The sequence below is a fragment of the Lycorma delicatula genome, chromosome 6 (genome assembly GCF_047948215.1).
Source record: "Lycorma delicatula isolate Av1 chromosome 6, ASM4794821v1, whole genome shotgun sequence".
Classification (NCBI taxonomy): Eukaryota; Metazoa; Arthropoda; class Insecta; order Hemiptera; family Fulgoridae; genus Lycorma; species Lycorma delicatula.
In genome coordinates this window covers 7,114,190-7,128,421 of record NC_134460.1, presented here as the reverse complement: position 1 = coordinate 7,128,421, position 14,232 = coordinate 7,114,190, and the positions used below count along the sequence as shown (strand labels likewise).

At 28.4% G+C, this 14,232-nt stretch overlaps 1 pseudogene; it reads left to right on the top strand.

Moving 5' to 3' along the window:
* Positions 1 to 456: 456 nt before the first annotated feature.
* On the top strand, positions 457 to 13,994 carry LOC142326550 (glutamate receptor ionotropic, kainate 2-like; annotated as a pseudogene).
* The last annotated feature ends 238 nt before the right edge of the window (positions 13,995 to 14,232 follow it).

Here is a 14,232-nt window from a genome sequence, read left to right as displayed (position 1 = left end):
TTGTTTTTTGTTTTTTTTTTTTCAATTACAAGGAAAGATTGTAAATAATTGGTGATTTTAAATAAGAGAGATTTGTAACACCTTTAAGTACCTCACTTAGTTCATCCTACATATTCAGTGTTGCCTCTTAATGTATTCAGCTGTTGATAAAATATTATTACGAGGGATATCTCTAAAGTAAAGACCGATGGGAATGGGCAATTTCTCTCCTTAAGGTTGGCGAACCTGTGTCATTCATGGCACGCTAGTAATGTACATACTGCAATGTTGTCTATAAGTTGTCGCATTGTAGTACCTTTGATTACATTTGAGTTTTTACGTTATAAAATAAGTTGTAAAATCAATGTTGCTACTGACTGAAATACGTGGAGTCACACATTTTTTAAACCATCAAAACATTAAGCCGGCTGAAATTCATAGGCAGTTGATTGCTGTGTACAATGGTATGGTACTGTAATGAATGAAAGAAACGAAAGAACCTGTAAGTTGAGTTTGAAATGAATATATATCAATAATTTGAATAGGTGTATTAAGATATATATATAAAACCATAATGGTTGTAGGAAACCTGACATATTTATTGATTATGTTATCATAATATTAAAAAATATAATGTTTATTAAAATATAGTAATTTAAATAATAGTCAACTATATTTTTTGTTTTATTTACCAAAGTTAAGTTGTCCTTGATTTTTTTTTCATTAACATCTCCAAACTTTTTTTATTAACTTCTCAGCCATTTCATATGTTGTTTAAGTAAATTTTTAAGTACAGAATTAAGAACAAATGACTAATAATTTTAACAAAAAAAAGTGGAAAATGTATTATTAACGCTGTTAAGCTGTGGGTGTTTTGTGCCTACTGAAAAATTACAGTTGCTGGAGATGTTAAGTTTTACAAAAAAGCTTCTCAAATTCAAACAAAGTTTCAATTTGATAAACCACCAGACAATGTTTGATGAAGGAGCCTTATAAAAACTGCAACAGAAAGCAGCACTTGTTTAAATTAATAGCAACTTTCATTATTTTAGAATTTTTTTTTTTTAATTTTTATTATTCAATAATGGAATTATTTCCATCATAGCTGAGGATGCGGGATCCTGCAAAAGTACTTTCATGGAAAAATTAAGGTAAGATATGTCTAATCTCAATATTCTTTTAATGATCTGATAAATAATCTAAATAAAATGTAATTTATGAAGTCATTTTTAATAATAATAATAATTTTTGATGTTGTAGGTTCTCCATGGCGTGATAAAATTTCCCTTGCAATACTTGAAATACAAGAAAAGAGTGAGATTCAGATGCTTTATATAAGTGGTGGAAGAATCCTGGTGATACTTGCACCAGAAATGAAAAAGGAAAAGAATCTAAAGCAAATGCTTTAGGAGTTGATAATATTGGTATAGTTAATTGAATATTTGTTATTATATTATTCTCAATAAAAAAAATCAATCAATTTTCAGAAATATATATATATATAAAAATGTGTGTGTGTGTGTGTGTGTGTGTGTGTGTGTGTTAATATTACATATATAATATTCACATGTTTTTTTTATCGTTTTATCAAAATTTATTTCAACTAAATAAATGACTTAGTAAATAGTTATTCATCAAACTTAGTAATATCCACTGCACTGAATGTTTATAAATTCATGCAGCCCTAAAATGGTATGGAACTAACTAGTAATGTAATTACATGATTCTAGGTAAGGTTTCTGTTATATAAATGAAGATCAAAACAAGTACGTCTTATGATATATCACACTTAAATCTGATTAGTAGTCTCGTAGTATTAGAACAAACATTAATATTCATAGCACATACCTTTTGTACAACATTATTTGATGATTCAGTCTTATTAAGAATTTCAGAATGAATCCACAGTTAACTTTCTTCCTTGTACAACTATCCACAAAATATCTCAGTAAACATTTTTCAATATTGCTCATAAAGCTACAAAGCAGCTGAAGTTATGTTTATATCAGATTCTAGTAGCATATGAACTTAAAATAAATTGGCAGTTACTAAAGACAGTTTTAGATCTTTCATTTGTAATAATGTTTATGTTTTGGGCAATGTATTTTATTCAGATGAAGCATGGTTTCAGTCCAAATACAAAACAACTGATTAAGACTTTTTGAGAGTCCCATTATTTTTCAGAAAAAAAACTTATGTAAACTTTGTAAATCATTATGTACTGTACAATTTCTTGGTAACGAGTAGTCAGAACAATTTTTTTCACAGAAATATTAATTGTTGAACATTATCAAGAATTGAATCCTTCAATCTCTGTAAGTGTCTTGTAGAGTCTACTGCTTCATATTCCATGAATCTCTTACCCTCACATTATTATTATAGGAATCATGAAAGGCAGTGTTTTTAAGAAGAGTCCTCATCCAAAGGATGAATTGAAAAATAAATATTGTAATTCACAACTAAACTTCAGAAAATCTATATAAAGTTTCATCAAGCATACAAACAAATTAATACCTGTATTAATGCTCACAGTAAACACTGTATGTTGAGTGATCTAAGGAAATAGTTTAATATTTAATTTATATTTTACTGTGTAATAGAATTGATCTTTTACCAGCAAATGAATTGTTTTAAACTTGGGTGGCTTAATTTTATGAAGACTGTATATAGTTATGACAATTTTGTCAAGTAAAAAAAAAAATGTAGTTTTGAACAAAATAATTATTGTATAATTTTTACTTGATGTTGTAATTGGAGATGTTATCTATTACATAACTAGAAACTACTTTGTAATTTTTTTAATGCTTAATCAATTTATGTAGTCAACATTTTTTCCTAATAAATCCTTGTTTATGAAATTAATGATTTGGCATGTTTTAAGCCTGTTTTAATTTGAGAAAAATGTCTTTGCGTGTAATGTATTTTTAAAAGATAGGTTGTGGATTCAAGAGAAAAATTGTTACATTTGTTCCAAATACCCTCTTTATTTTAATTAAACAACAATATTCACTTTTAATTGAGAGTTAAAATATTTTTTTTTTTAAAAACCAGTATACATCCAATTAAAATATACAAAGATGAGAGAGCAAGTTACTGTCAAAAGGCCTAGATTTGATTCAAAGCTTGAAAATAACAAATTTTCATCATTCATTCTATAATTAATAATTCATTCTACTTTTTGTATAAGAACAGAAATTTTGTTTCATAACTTTTATGTTGAAATTCTATTTTTAATAAAAAAATTCTAAGAAAACATACTAAAACAGAAGCAGTAAAATAAATTTGATGGACAATAAAAAAAAAAGCTGAGTTAGTAGTGAAGTTGTAATCCCCACTTTGAATTTTTTTTGTTTTTTACCCCCATCATGTACCACCATGTTTATGGTGTCATATAATCATTCATTATTATCACCTGTTAATCATTCATTATTAATGGCATAAATATTTTTAACGCAAGAGAAAACAAAGAGTGGCGCAAGAAGTACTATATTACCTACAAGCATTGATCTGAACTGCTACTTACCAAATTAAATCATAATGTTTCAATTCCTGATAACTGATCATCGCTAATATCATCACAGCTAATATTTAAATCATAATTCTCACCTAAATCACTATCTTCAGTATCTCCATTTACGTTAATAACATTTCAATGGCATTAAAGGTTCCAGAAACAAGATATTTCTATTTTCTTGACATAGGTCACACCTTGATTTTCATTAGACATTGGTAATAAATTTGCTCGTTCTTCAATTAATGCAATAGCATCATCTAATTTTAAATTAACTTTTTTTTTTCACGACATACTCTTTTAAAACTGCCAAAAATGTTTCATTCAGATTTAATTCTGGAGAATGAAGAGGTAAGCTCAAACTTTGTGACTTTTCTTGGCTAAAACTGTATCGATCTTAAATAATGTAACACACAACTTTGCAGTTGTTATAAACTGTTCAGTTCTGGTTTCAACATTATACTTGTAAATGACACGTTATTTTGCGTAAGCTAATCAATTATGACTGCTTTTCACGTGTTCAAATTCAGAGTGCAATTTAGATATATGTTATGGTATGAAGCATTATCTCAGATGATGAATGAGTTAGAGGGAATATTAGGAATTAATTGTTTAATTAATGTTCATAATTAACATAATTCATATCATCATGGTAATCTCCTGTTATGTGTGAGATTTAAATATAAGAAGCGGGTTTTTGACAAAACCATTTTCAGAACCAGCATGAAAAATGCAAGAACGCTTGCCCTTAGAAATTTGAACACCAAGGTTGTGGTCAGAGCTATCATTCCACAATATTTTTTTTTGTTATAACTGACATGTAGGATTCATCCGTGTAAACTATAGGTCTATTTCAGTTATAGTACTCTATAATAGCTCTTAAGTAATGTACTCTCAGATCCCAATTTTCTAATTTTTCTACTAAATTTTTACCATTTAAACCAAGTCTTTAATAATGTGCCATAAAGACCACAGACTTCCTTTAAAATTGATTTTCTCTTTTGCGACTGGTAATAGAGATTGAACAATAATGAGTTCACCAGTTCACCTTTATCAGTGTAAAAATTATAAATCGTTTCACGAATGACAGTTTTATCAAAGTTATTCACGGACATTTTGATTTATTATTTTTTTTTTTAGTAGTTGGGATTAGTTTTTGCTTCATTTAAAATCTTTGAATCCTACTGAATGAAATTCTTGTAGCTTGTGCGACATGTTACTGAACTTAAGAAGATCCAGTGCCTCTTCTGTCATAATATTAAAAACATTAAACATGACCTCTCTTGTCTGGTTGTGGATAAGTAATCTTTTTCTTGTATACCCCACTACTTTCACCTTCCATGACAAAGCTCTAATCTTTTAAAGCTAATATAATACATTCACACAGACACAGTAATAAGCACATTACAATAGTGAAGAAGCAACTGAATGAATGCATACCCCCACCTCTGAAAATGTGTTTTGTCTATGGAAACGCTTCAAGGACAAACTTGTTGTTGCTGTATTCAAAATCTGTAAATGCTATGAACATATTTTTGTATTTTTAACTTGCCTTCCAAACTTAATTTGAGAACTAAGATTACTCCTTGTATTCTGTTTTTTCTGAAAGAGAACTGGTCTTCAACCAACATAACTTCCACTTCTAGTCTAGTTTTATCTTCAATAAGTTGTACTTAACTTGGAAGCACGAAATGTTAAATGTTCAACATTTCTCATTTTTATCAGCTTCTGTTTGCTTTTGCAGAATTAACATAATGCTTTACTGAAATCCAAGAGTATTGCTCCAATCTCAAAAATCTTGAATTCAATGTTAACCAACTAATCCAATATTTTTCTTCAGACAGAATTATATACTAGATAATACAATAACATCTGTTACATATAAGATAAGAAGAATTTTGTACATTTAGACACAACCAAACAAAAACATATAAAGTAGAAAAAAAATAAAAATTTAAATAATTTAAATAGAATGTAAAAAACACAATATGATGACTTCAATAGTACCCATGCTTGAACGATTGTATGTGTGCTTTCGCGCATATATGCACGTGCACATATGGAGGATATTCAATAATTAAAGAGACAGATTGATGTAGCAATGAAACAGTTTGTAGGAGGAGTTTTGTACTTTCATGACTTTAGGTTGGCATCGCTGCGATGAGCTGAGAACAGCTGATGGATAAAAATTGTTTTATTTATAACTTCAATATTGCATTTAACGTTGGCATGTCCACTTGAAATTTCCATATAAGTTAAAAAACATTCAGTGATCCATTTTTTTGCTTTCTGAAGGTGAAAAACCAGTCAAAATCTTTTCTCGAATGATTTTACAGTATGGTGAAAGTTGTATCAACTGCGGAAATGTTTATAGGTGGGTAGAACAGTTCAAAAATGGTTGAACCTTAGTGACTGACGAGCATCATCCTGGTCGGCCAGTTGAAGTGTCAACTCGTTCGCTTGAAACCCGCATTGATGATTATTCGTCATGACCGACGTATTACAGTTGAACATATAACAAAAACAGTTGCAGTAATGTTGGCACAGTTCATAACATTATCAGTAACAAGCTCAAGTACAGCAAAACAAGAGCAAGGTGGGTCCTGAAAGAGTTAACACAACAACACAAGGAAACAAGATTCAAAGTGTGTACAGACTTGAAAGAACGCTATGAAAGGGAAGGTGACCCTTTTCTAAACAAGATTTTAACATATGATGAAACTTGAGTTTACCATTTTGAACCAGAGTCCAAAAGACGAAGTATGGGATGGAAGCACACCAGCTCACCTGTCCGAAAGAAATTCAGAATCCAAGCATCAGCGGAAAAAGTCATGTTGACCGTCTTTTGTGATTATTTGGAAAATCAGTTTACAATAAATAGTGTCTACTACTTAGACATGCTGATGAAGTAAAGCCAGTAATGAGAGAAAAACATCATGGATCTCAAAGAAAAGGTGTGATATTGGTATACAATAATGCTCACCCTCATACCACCCAGCGGACCCAAGAAACCATTGGAAAAATGGGTTGGTAGATACTGTCATATCCTCCTTACAGTCCAGATTTGGCTTCCTTGGATTTTATTTGTTTGATCCAGTCAAGGAGGCATTACATGGAAAAATGTTCAGCAACAATGAGGAGGTCAAAGAATTTGTGGGAAAGTGGCTCAAACAAAAGACAAAGACGTCTTTGCATCAGGTATAAAAAACTAGTTCATCGTTGGGACAAGTGTATTAATGTTGGTAGGGATTATGTAGAGAAGTAGTAAAAGTCTCATTTTGTAAAAACACACAGTTTTTTCTACATCAATTTGTCTCTTTAATTATTGAATGTCCCTCATATAAATATATATATATATATTACATTTAATCTTATATATTCCACTTAAATTTTCTCCATAATTATTATAATCCCTTAAATATTTTAAAATATGGTTGTTAGGTTTGTATGTTTTCTTATATTTATCTTTATCATAAACATCAATAATCTTTTTCTATGATCTTATTCGTATACATGTATTGTCTGAAATAGTTATTAGTAAGTTCTTTATTATAATTCTACTGAAAAGTAAAACTATTTTGATGTTTGGTTGTTTGTTTTTTATAAATTCTTTCGACAATTCAATTATCAAAGCCATTGGAAACTGCTATTTATTTTATTGTATTTATTTTGTTTTTGAGTTTATCTGGGTTATTTTTGTGTATTGAACACTGAAAATGAAATTTTTATATGTGCCAGTTTTTTGTGAACATAGATGATTAGATTCTTTTTGTGTAGCGGTGTGATTTATGGTTGGTTTCCTGTAAATGGCTGTTTCTATAATACTGTTTCTGTTTATTTCAATTTCAATGTCCAAAATTGTATTTTCCTGTTAATTTCCATTTCAAAGTAAATTTTAAGTTATTATTATATTTATTAAGTACATTTAAAATAGTGATATGTTCACCATTTGTAAATAGATTGAATGTGACCAATATATCCTCCACATAACTAATCTAGAATAATATTCTTGTTCAAAATATCAGCAACTACTATGTTTGCTAAATGTTGTAAGAAAATTTCATTTGGTATTTTGGAGTGATAAAATACTCAAAACTTCTATTGTTATACAATTCTGATGGTATCTAGGTTTATTGGCATAGGTTGGATGTTAATTCTTATTGTAAGTAATAAGTATGATATTATTTCATTTACTTTAGCTATAGGTAACACATTGCCTTTATGTTACTTATTTTTTAAATTTTTTTATTCATTTAATACAATTAAAATAACAAAATAGAAACTCCCATTTAGGTTTTTCTCAGGAGTATCTAATTTCTCTTCACCTTTAAAAGAGCTAGATATAATAGAAACTTTAATAATGTTACTGGTTTTTAAGTACAATTAACAATTTAGTTGATATAAGAATTTTTTTGTCAGGATCCCACACCTTCAGTCATGATTGAATTCATTTAATTAAATTGTACTTAAATAAAGATATTAAAAAAATTAAAAATATACTATATTATTACAATAAACCATGTACATGATGCAATGTTTGTTACATAATTATGTAAAGTCTAATTAAATAAATTCAATCATGACTGAGGATGCGGAATCCTGTGAAAGTACTATCGTAAAATCAAGGTAAGATTTGTTTTATCTCTATGATCTGTACTAGGTGGTTTATGTTAATAAGATCAAAAATATAATTTAACAGTACAGAGAAATAATATGAATCTCAAAAAGATATATGTATATATATATATTTCAATAATAATATATACATATACATATTAAGTATTAGACAAATGTGGTAGTAATTGGTATGTGTATATTATATATTATACATGGCTCAATCAGGATATTGAAAGACTGAAAATTGAAAATGTTTATATAATTACAATTTATTAGTGTAAGAAAATAAATAACATAAGACAAATCATTAATAATGACAATGAAATTAAGAATAAAACAATATTCTAAGACAGTGATTACATTCAAAACAGAATGTATAGTAATTGTCAAGATTTATTTACAGGTCGTTAAATATAATTCAGTCCCATTGACAAAAGACATTAGTATGATCATTAGTCGTAACACTTTTAACTACTAATCTTGTATTGACTACAATAGCACAACAGATAAGACAAGTTTAAAGTTCTTTCACTGTAAATACCTTTGCTATTCACAAACAAAACTACCCTAACAGTTTATGAATAAGATTTAGTACATTATCTCTTTCACTTATAGTCTAACAGTAACTCAGCGAACCATTTCTTTTTTTTAGTGAACTGGAATTACTTGTGACATCACCTTAATCACGTAGAACTTTGTACACACTAAAAATTTGCTCCTTCACTAACCTCCTCGCAAAATACTCTCTCGCAGACTGACATCTTGCAGAAGTCACACACAGACTTGATTCTCTTCTCGCAGATATGTGGTTAATTGAAACCCAACCACCAAATAACACTGGTATCCATGATCTATTACTCAAATCTGAATAAAAGAAACTACCTTAATTAGAATTTGAACCTGGGAACTCTCGACTTCAGAATCAGCTGAGTTACAATGACAAATTTTACCTCTAAACCAACCAGGCAGATTGTTCCACCTCGCAGATATGAATGTCGTATCAGAGGTAATTCCTCTAGAACTTTTCTCTACATAAGATATCTCACACTCTAATAAAGGACTTCCATAGACTACTCGTTCCATTTCTTGTTTTACAATTATGCCTAGATTCCTTTTAAAATTTTTCTATCTATTACTCATTGCTTCATTCATTCTAAAATAATGAAATAATTGATTAATTCAAGTTCTTTAAAATATAATTTACAATTATTTAGATCTAAACAATACTGAGAATTGCATGAAAAAAACATAAAAATTATTAGCCTGCAATAAAGTGCTTTCATCACCAACAAGCTCCTAGTTTTTAATTTTATAGCTACATACATAAATATACTGGTAAGATGAATTTATTTGTCAATCAAAATTTCTTTGAACACATTAAAGACTAACATAAATTAAAATTCAAAACGATCTAATTTCATAAAATCTATTTTTTACAAATACAAAATAACAAACATTAAAAATGATGAACCATCACTCTTAATGAACCAAACAATTTTTTAAGATTTTAAAACACTAAGAGATTTTTTTTTAAAACTATTATCCTGGCTATAATTAATTTGCATTTTTAAACCCAGATCTGAAAATAAAACTTGATACTCAGTCTACTGTTACATGCAAAAATGATCAGGGATAACATTTTTTCTTTTCTTTTAATATTTTTTTTTTTTTTTTTTTTTTTTTACATTAAATATTTTTGATTGTATAGTAGTGATCCTTATAATCAGTTTTCAAGAACATAATGTTTCATAATACATATCAATTTGACAAATTCTGATGTTAACAGATCTGAAAGTATTTTTCCTTTATGCAGCACTTTGCACCTACTTACACACATTAATCCTAAGTTGAGTTTAAGGCCTAAGCATTAGGAACTAGAAATAAATTTGAATAGGAAATCCAATTATAAAATACCTTGGCAAGGAAAAATAAATTTTTTCTCTGTTATTTTTCTTTTGAATTTATTTAAATTGCACAAATTTTATAATTTTAATTTTGATTCCAGACGTGTCTCATGATTAGTTTATTCTTTGATTTTAATTTAAATTGCAAAAGCCTACTAAAATGTATCATCATGTGTATTATGGTTTTGTTTTTTTTTTTTATTTTGATTGCTTTATTAAATAATCATGATATTGATATCAGTTTTTAATAAAAACAGCCACAATTCTGTGAAGCTCAACACTTCCAGTAACCCATCCCAACTCAACTTTATTACATACCTAGTAATTAACCTAGTAATTATATTGCTTAGTATTTAACTAATAATTATTGGATTTACTATATTAACTGTACAACCTTATTTTCTTTGCAGGAGGAGTTTTTGTTGTACTTCTTTGTGGTTTAGCTATAGCAGTCATTGTTGCAATATTTGAATTCTGCTACAATTCAAAACGAATCACAAAAATGGAAAGGGTAAGATAACAAATTAAAATTATACATTGTCAGAGGTATATCTAGCACTTGAAAACAATACTTATATAATGATCACAAAAATATAATGAAAAAATTAATAATGTACACATTCCACATAACATTTTGCATCCATAAATATAACTAATTTCTACACTGTCAAGAAACTACCAGCATACAACATTAATGGCTTAAAACATTCAATTTATTATATCTAATAGTGGATTTACTCATTTGTAGTCTCCCTGCTGAAACGTTTTGAAAAACTTCACACAATACACAATGAAAAACATACAAATAAAATATTATCATTATGTTCATGATAACATAAAAGGAAACTAAAACTGTAAACGTTATCAGTCATCAACAAATTATTGTATATTCTTATCTGGATAAATAAAATATAAATTTTAATAAATTTAAACAAATTATATAAATTAATAAATAGTAATTTATATAATTTAATAATTATATAATAATATATACATATATATAATTATAATATATTTATTATATTAAGTTATATTACACAGAGTGAGCAACATAAAATCGAACCCATGATGAAACCGCTACCCAACACTATTTATGAAAGACTCTCACACAACTAGCGCGACTAGTGGATGTATATGTTACTATTGATTGTTGCTGCTGTTTTTCAGTTGGTTACGTGTCAGTGCAGTATATGTTTTGATGGAGTGTAGTTGTGTTTGTGTAAAATGCCCTATTATATTCGTTCTGGATCATTTGAAGATTCACCTCAAGTATTCTTAGGAAAATTTCCGAATGCCTGTATTCCAACGAAGAGTAGCAAACACAATTTAGTTAAAAAATGGCATACAACAGGTTCGGTTTCAAATACAAAACAAAATAGGCAACCTTCTGTTAGGACTCCACAGGCTGTTGCTGATATTGAAATGAGAATTACTGCCAGTCCAAAAAAAATCGCTACGCAAGTTATCCCAACAATTTGGTGTTAAATACACATCTTGTCATAAAATTCTTCATGAATTAAAATTGAAACCATACCGCATTACAACTGGAGACAGACAAACCAAAATGACTTGATTATTGCAACTGGCTTCTCGAAAACATTGTTGTTGAGCAGACAGACCTGATGTCATACTTTATGTCAGAAGAGACATGGTTTCATATATCCGGCCATGTTAATTCGCAGAACACCAGGTATTGGATGGCAAAGAATTCTCATGAGATATTCGAGTGCCCACCTCACAATGAGAAAATTGGTGCAATTGAACTGTGCTCCGAATACAAACATAAAAAGCAAACATGATCAATTGACTTATGCAAAAAAAAGTCATTTACAAGCACAATGTTGAAACCAGAACTGTACAGTTTAATAAAACTACAAAGCCACGGGCTACATTATCTAAAATCGTTACTGTTTTAGCCAAGAAGGGTCACAGAGTATTGAAATTACCTCTTCATTCTCTGAAAGTAAATCCGATTAAAAAAAAAATTTTGGCAGTTAAGAGTATGTTGTGAAAAAAATGTTAATTTTAAATTAGGTGATGTTAACTGCATTAATTGAAGAAAGAGCAAATTCATTATTAATGCTAAATAAAAATCGAAGGTACAACCATGTCAAGAAAATAGAAACATCTTGTTTCTGAAAACTAATTGAAAATGTCATTATTAATGTAAATGATGAAAAAAAAACCTGTATAATTTACGTAACTGTGCATTAACAAATATTGAAATTTAATCATCATTTGCAAACTAAAATCAGTAAAAATTCAGTATTCTTCAATGTGTAATTTACATTTTCCAGTTGAAATGTTCCCATTCTTATTGGATTTTCATTTCTGGGGAATGATAAAGGGCAAAATTTTCCAGGCAGTAGGATTTAAAGCTAATTTAATTTTTCTAAATACTAACTATGAGAACCCAATAAGCCATAGGAAAGAAATGCAAACGATTAAATTATCAGCACACCTACACACTAAATGTAAATTGTTTTTTACCATGCCAGAAAGTCAGCCCTCTTGGTCCTGAATGTCTACACATTAACATAGATCTTATTGAGGGATGAGAAATCCAGCAATATCTTTTAACAGTCTTAGACTAATAAAAACTGATCTATTCTAGGTTAAAAGCTTTAAATTACTGCCACCGGTTCAAAATTTATTTTCACAATGCATCTAAGAACTGAAAATATCTCAGTTTAAAAGACTAGTATATTCTTTAAGTTCGCAGATGACATTGTCTTAAATGACTCTTATCAAAACTCCTATTTCCACCTTGCCTATAAATACACCTACCAACTGGATAAAGTTAAGTTAAATGATTTCTTGCATCAATTTTGAAGTTATTCAGACAAAACAACTCTGTCTTTGAAGGATTCTAAAAATGAAATCTTTCATGTCATACAAACAGATTTAATATATAAAATGTTTTTTTTTTTTTAGCACAACTATGAGTAGTTTAATAGTATAGTTTTATACTGAAGGCAACTTCATTAAGGTGATCTCCTATCCAAGAGCTAACAAATGCAACCATTTTCACATAGAACAGTAAGAATAGCAGGTCATTCAAATGGTTAGTACAGTGTACCTTCATGATACCATTCATTCCCTTTTCATCTGTCAAATGCTCTAGTACATTCTTAATAGGATTTACATTTGATACAGCTATTTTAAAAAACCACTACCTGCACAATGTTGTGAAAACAGGCCTAGTAAACCATACTCATCACATGAACAATGTCATACATAGCAAATCAGCCTACCGTGAAATAAATAATATATTTTACCTCTTTTAGCTTCACATCTTTACTTCCTGAATGAGAAATTAACTAGTTTTCTTATGTTTAGTGAATAAAAAATATTAAAACCATGTTTCAAAGCTTTTTTCAGGTTGACTACTGTTTCAGAGAACCAGCATGGCAGTTTCCCTAGAATTACCACCTGATCTACATTTACACCAAAATAACGATCTTGAAATTCCTAAGGTTCATCAGAACTCTTAACTGTTCTTACTGTGATCTTGATCTACAGCTTCAATCTGTTGTGAAAAAACTGAATTACCATATTTGTAAAATATTTGTGAATCCGGTGATAACAGAAATAAAAAAAAATTTTTTAATTTATTTTTATAGCTATTGTGTACTGAGAGTACAGAATTATCCCAGTAGTTAATATATTAATCCAAATTTTAATAATAGTTAATAACCTACTAATTGTTGAAAATGTATACTTTTTAAAACAGTATGTTATATACGTAAATAGAATGTAAAATAGCAAAACAACAGTATACTTATTTTGTAGACAAAGCAATAGAAAACCAAATTTAGCTGCTAAATATTGAAACTGTGTTCACTCTTTTATTTTGTTTGCATTTCTCTGATGAAATCATAAATGTAAATATGCGATTAATTATTAAACAAAAAATGTTCTGTATTTTTAAGTACCATACAGTTTTATAAAAACAAAATTAAAATTTGTAAATATACATTTTATTGAAAATAGAACTTGTGTTATCATTTTTTATATATTAATATAATGTCACTGTTTATGTTTGTAATATTATTTTTTAATGATTTTTATTTATGGAGATAAATAATGCTTATTCAGATGTCCACTAGGAGCACTATGTAAGAAAAAAAATACAGTAATATATTAATGGTGAAATACACATTATATATATTACTATTTAATATTATAGCCTAAATTTATATTGTTCATAAAAATTAAATT